This window comes from Berghia stephanieae, chromosome 11, assembly GCF_034508935.2.
Source record: "Berghia stephanieae isolate SIO BIC M18660-M18661 chromosome 11, UCSD_Bste_1.3, whole genome shotgun sequence".
Taxonomy (NCBI): domain Eukaryota; kingdom Metazoa; phylum Mollusca; class Gastropoda; order Nudibranchia; family Aeolidiidae; genus Berghia; species Berghia stephanieae.
Genome location: NC_088370.1, coordinates 20,042,205 through 20,048,785, shown reverse-complemented (window position 1 = coordinate 20,048,785; position 6,581 = coordinate 20,042,205). Strand labels below are relative to the sequence as shown.

The 6,581-nt window shown below is 38.1% G+C and overlaps 1 protein-coding gene across 2 annotated transcripts in view; it reads left to right on the top strand.

The window, feature by feature from the left end:
* The first annotated feature begins 2,224 nt into the window (after positions 1-2,224).
* LOC144957132 (uncharacterized) overlaps positions 2,225-6,581 on the top strand; it is a 219,567-nt gene continuing 215,210 nt past the window's right edge. For both annotated transcript variants that reach the window (XM_078888153.1, XM_078888152.1), the window contains exon 1: positions 2,225-2,752. The gene's annotated coding sequence lies outside the window, so the exon portion shown is untranslated. The remainder of the gene's footprint in view (positions 2,753-6,581) is intronic.

The following is a 6,581-nucleotide window of genomic DNA, read 5'->3' as shown; positions in this document are numbered from 1 at the left end:
CCTGTAACAACTACAAAAGACAGTCTAACTTCTACGTCATGGCACAAGACCGAAGGGCTAGAGCTCAGGTTCGGATAAGTAAGTGTTGCTGTTGGCTAGGGACTCATGTAAAGCGCTTTGAGCACATTAGGTGGATATTGCGCTATATATAAGCTCAAGATTTTAAAAAAAATGATTGGTTAAATAAAACACACACACACACACTACACACACACACACACACACACACACAGATGAGTCAAGAAGATTTCAATTGTTCCGTTGGATAGAGCGCTCATCTCACAAGAAAGGGAAGAGTATCCAACCAAAGGACAATATCACAAGGACAGTCCTGCAATGGAATCCATGCGATCTGGAAAGAGGAAAAAGGGAAGATCAAGGTCAATTGAGCTTGAGCTTTTATATAGCGCAATATCCACTAAACGTGCTCAAAGCGCTTTACAAAGGGTCCCTGACCACCAGCAACACGAAACATGTAGAATGAGACACGTAGCCTGTTCGACGATATTAAAATTTTTAGGACATCGTTGTTAACGGCCAGGTACTCATTTTACATCTGAGTACGGTGAGAGAATGTGAGTAATGAGCCTTTTCCAAGGACTCAACTATGCACCGAGCGAGGCTGGAACCCAGGACCTTCCGACCATGGTTCTGCATTAGTGATTGGGTAGCTGGTTATGTTAGATCTGGTGGAAAGTGCTTTGTCTTTCCAAAGGATAGCAAACAATTGAAATTGTCCATTAAATGCCAGCATAGAAACCGGGATAAACTCGGAGGGCGTCAAAACTGAAATGTTTTGTTTTGTTGACTATCAGAATTCTACTTAATTTTTTTTACAGACATTGTCTATTTGTATTATCTATCTATCTATCTATCTATCTATCTATCTATCTATCTATCTATCTATCTATCTATCTATCTATCTATCTATTTATCAATCTAACTATCTATCTATCTATCTATCTATCTATCTATCTATCTATTTATCTATCTATCTATCTGTCTATCTATCTATCGATCGATCTATCTGTAAATCTATCTACTTATCTATCTATCTCTATCTAATCTATCCATCTATCTGTTTATCTATCTATTTATTTATCTAGCTATCTAATTATCTATCTATCCATTTATCTATCTATTTATCAATCAATCTATCCATCAATCCATCCTCCTACCTATCTTGCTACCAATCTATCTATCTAATCTATCCATCTATCTATCCGTATGTCTGTCTATATCTATCTATCTATCTATCTATCTATCTATCTATCTATCTATCTATCTATCTATCTATCTATCTATCTATCTATCTATCTATCTATCTATCTATATATCAACCTACCACCTCCAACTGTACTTATAATAAAGCAATCACACACACAGAAAGGTATACAATTTCTATAGAGATGAAACACCGACTCAAAACCTGAAACCTCTCAAAAATTGTGCTCTTTGATCAAAAACCCTTTGTGAACTGTTTCGTTCTCTGACTCTTTCCCATCGTAATCCTTTATGTGTCACAATATCTACATTACACGTGTGTGCACCTATGTGTGTTTGAGTAAGTGTGTGTGTGTGTGTGTGTGTGTCTGTGTATGTGTGTGTGTGTGGATGTCTTTGAAAGAGAGAGAGAGAGAGAGACACACACACACACACACAGAGAGAGAGAGAGAGAGAGAGAGAGAGAGAGAGAGAGAGAGAGAGAGAGAGAGAGAGAGAGAGAGAGAGAGAGAGAGAGAGAGAGAATGTTCGTAGCGGTGCTGTGCTAGTAGTGCTAGCCTACCGGCCCTAGTGCTAACTTTCAGGTAAGGTGGTTACCATAGATAAACCAAGCAGAAAGATGCTCTCGACAACAGGATTGCCAAATTGGCGTTTTTTTAAAAAAGCTGTGAGTCAGGGATAATTGTTTTTGTTTTTTTTTGTTGGTATTTTGACATTTCTAAAGTTATACTTTTTTTTCTTCTCCAAATCACTTAATTTCAACTATCCAGTAGTTAAATTAACACCAATTTCACAAAATTTACGGGGTTTTTTTTTTTCCACTATTGAAATGGCAATACAAAGTGAATTACTTTCTATTTATGACTCAGGCCACCAACTCATGGCAGTAGGATAAGAAGATTGAGATTTATTTATTTCCACTTGTATAATATGTATGTTAGTAGATAATAAAGTGATGCCTCGAAAACTTAGCATTTTAAATAAAATATATCTGGCAATCCTGCTCAACAATATTCACACAGAAGTCAGAAGAAGCCGGTATGGGGTGTGAGTGGTAAGAATGGTGAAGGTGTAGCCGTTTTCTACCGTATAGAAGTGACATAGGAGGCAGGAGGAGGGAATACGTACCTACCTACCTACCTAACTTGTAAATGGAACACATTTTAGAGCTTTCTTCTTTCCTTTCGAGTTTCGACGCCATTTTGAATTTCACACTTTATACAAAATTCCTTGGAAAGGAAATGTAAATAATTTAATAATTGAAAGAAGAATCGTGTTATAGAAGATAAAAGAGAATTTAACGTTTGTTAAGAGGATCTGTTTAAAGAATTTGTATTGGATAATATAGAATGTTACAAGAATAGTGATGTTATGTTACATAATAATGAAGATAAGGAGAAATTATGAATTTATCTTTTCATAATTGTTAAATTACCTTATACGTGGATTAGAGTGAGCAAATCAAGGTAGACTAGATATTTCCAAGGTGTAGTAGTGATATATTGTTCGTTTGCACGTGATATTGAAGGTGAGTATATTCAATTTGTTATGAACTAATATTGGAATTATGTAATAAGTGCAGCTCTTATAGATAGATAAAGTTGTTTATATATTATTTTGGCCATGCCGGTATCACTATTACACTGTAGCAGGATTTCTGGCATAATTTGAAAAAACACATTTTTGAAATTTTGGCCCAAAAAACTCGTCCTTTAAATAATAAAATAAATAAATAAAATTCCCTTTATTCATCCCCAAGGAAAAATGTCTTTTTAGGGTCTATTCCAAGGGAAGACTGGAATAACCCAGGTGTCAGCCGCAGCGCAGCGCCGCAAAGTGAGCTAGGCAGAGCAAGGTGACTTGTTCAAGGCCACACAACGAAGCGTGTAGTCGAACTCGGTACCTTTTGGGTACGAAGCAAAGACCGTACCGCTGAGCCACGCTGCCCCCTATTTAAATGTAAATATCGATCGATTGAAATGACCCTCGTCTTGTCAAAAACTCTCAAACCTGGGACTTCCGTAAGTCTCAGGTTTGAGAGGTTTTGACAAAGACAAGGTTTATTTTAATATCGATCAATATTATCGGAAGGATGAGTTTTCTGGTTAAGATTTTAAAGATTTGTCGTTCTTTTCAGATTACTACAGCAAGTTTGTAGAGACACCTTGTAAAGCGATTTAAGTGGACATTTCACTATATGATCCACTAGCATAAAATGCTATAGATTAGTTAAATTATTGTACGGCAGTAGAGATTGTCAGTTACAATAATGGTTACCTTCTGGATAGGACGCCTAGAGTTGCACTGTCTGCAAATTCATAAAGTGTTCAATTATTGTACAACGGTATTCAACTTCTTCTTTTTCTTCACTTCCTGTTCATGTTTGTCAGCTTCTTCTAATCATACTTTTCCTCCATCTCCTCCTCCTCCTCCCGTCTCTTCATCTTCATTTTCTCTTCTCTTTTCCCTAGTCTTTATATTCCCCACTTATTCTTCCTTATCATCATCATCATCATCATCATCATCATCATCATCATCATCATCATCATCATCATCATCATCATCATCAACATCGAATATCAGGCCGTTAACAGCAATGTCTCTGTCGGAAAATAAAATGCAATATTGCCTAACAGGCGTCATGTTTCGTTCTTCATGCTTAGTGTTGCTGTTGGCTAGGGACCCTTTGTAAAGCGCTTTGAGCACGTTTCATGGATATTGCGAGAGATATAGACAGACAGATAGATAGATAGATAGATAGATAGAGAGAGAGAGAGAGAGAGAGAGAGAGGGAGAGAGAGAGAGTGAGAGAGAGAGAGTGTGTGTGTGTGTGTGTGAGAGAGAGAGAGAGAGAGAGAGAGAGATGTGTGTATAAAGATAGAGAGTGAGTGAGTGAGAGAGAAAGAAAGAAAGAAATAGAGAGAGAGAGAGAGAGAGAGAGAGAGAGAGAGAGAGAGAGAGAGAGAGAGAGAGAGAGAGAGAGAGAGAGAGAGAGAGAGATACGTTCGAGCAGAAACATACACCTAAAAATAAACTTTTTACAACCCAGATGGAAGCACAATCCGTAACCCAGATTGGAGGAAACAGGGATTCTGTTGCCAATAAATAGTTCTTTCTTCGACAAATGACTTTTCCCCCAATTTTGACTAGAAAAGCTCTTACTATAATCAACGATCAATCAAGCGGACCCCCTCACCTCTCTTTCCCCCCCCCCCCCCCGAAAAAAAAAATTAATTAAAAAATGCTTAAACCCAATACTTCCAAGATGAATTCTAGGATTTAAGATTTATTGGTAATTAAGAGATCATCTTAATAGATTGCTATTTGACCAAATAAAAAGAAGAAGTTCTTTCGTCAGCGTAAGGGAAATTTCTAGTACCATGTACATACTATGTACGTCCATTTATGATGCTACCAAATCTGTATGTACATGTGTATGCAATACAAGGCATCTGTTGGTGTGGGCTACCAGTTCTACAATTACCTGACTTAATTACATTATATCAATACATAGTGCTGTGATGTAGGTACTGGTGTTTTTATTTTAAAAAAACCCTAACTACACTTTTTGTCAGGAAGAGAAAAACAAACAAAAGAAAAAAAACAAAAACAAAAAAAAAACAAACAAACAAACAACAAAACAAAACAAATACATACAAACTGAAAAAAAATACCCCCCTCCCCCTAATAAACCCACTCCCTCCAAAAAACAAACAAACAAACAAACAAAATAACCAAAGCTAGAGGTGCCTAAATGAGCCAATAAAATGGAGATAAAAAAATAAAGTGAGTAGATGTGACTCATATATAAGGGAACAACACAAAACAAACAACGTTTCGGCCCTTGGCCTTCGTCAGGAGACAGTAAACAAAAACACAAACACAAACAAAACAAAACATAACACCCCAACAAGATAGTACAAATAAAAAAAGGGGGGGGGGGCAAACAACTTAAAACGAGGACCTATGTATTCAACAGTCTCAAATCTTTATTATGTATATCCGGATCGACGTGGACATATTTTTCCAAGTCTGATATCCAGACGGAGACGCAATGCGATTCAATAGTCTGATGTCACGCGCCCGGCAACGGCAGCCATCTTGGTTCTAAACAAAGAAAATCATTACTTTATATTTTTCATGCTGGCTAGAACTTTTCATATGTCTTGTGATCAGAATGTGTAAAAGTCAAAACATGATCAAATTTATGTGTTCTTTTTCCTCTGGATACCCTTTATGCTCGCCAGAGAAATATTTATACCGGCGTCCGCCATTGTTCCGATAGTTTAGAGCCAGTGTTACTAAGTTACCATGCGTCATTAGGAAGGAAGTGACGTTACGACTGTTGAAGAGTATTATGGGCCTGTTGACATTGTTGTAATGGACACTTTTTTTTTTGCGTTGGTTTGCGAGTATTTCCATTACAACAATGACATCCTCCTTAATACAGAAACTAGAAGCCTTTCAGAACAAGTGTTTAAAAAGATTTTTAAATTTATTTTGGCCTACAAAAATAAAAACAGTGGATCTATTAAAGAAAGCTGACTACACTAGCATTGAAAGCCAAATAAAAAGAAGAAGATGGCGTTTGCTGGGTCATGTGGCCAGAATGGAAAGAGGGTCACTTCCCAAGACAGCCTTGTACTGGACAGCAGATGGGAAGAGAAAGCGGGGAAGACCCAAAGAAACCTACGAAGGACCTTGGAGAAAGAATTAAAGGAAGCAGGCCTGTCCTGGAATACAGCCACCGCAAAAGCAGCCGATCGCAAAAAATGGAGATGTCTGGTGGATGCCCTATGTGTCTCAAGGCCCGAAGAGAATTAAGTAAGTAAGTAATGAGACCATAACAATTTGGGTTATCAGACCTGCAAATATGTACACATGTGTCCGAATGGATCGAAATCGAATGCTTAAACGCCACACAACTCACTCACTCACTCACTCACTCACTCACTCACTCACTCACTCACTCACTCAATCCTCTCCGGGCCTGCTGGCACTTGAGGCGATGCAAAGTATCTCCACCTGGTCCTGTCAGCAGCTACTCTTGGGGCCATCTCGAGGAAAATCATTTTAAAAAAAATTGAGCTTTATATAACGCAATATCCACTAAATGTGCTCAAAGCACTTTACAGGGGTCTCTGGTCAACAGCAACATTTAACACGTAGGGCGGAACATGACGCCTGTTAGGCGATATGACAATTTTTCGGACAAAGACAATGCTGTTAACGGCCAGGTACTCATTTTAAACCTGAGTAAGGTGAGAGAATGTGAGTAAAGAGCCTTTTCCAAGGACTCAACTATGCGCCGTGCGCGAGGCTCAAACCCAGGACCTTCCGATCCGAAAGCGAGTGTC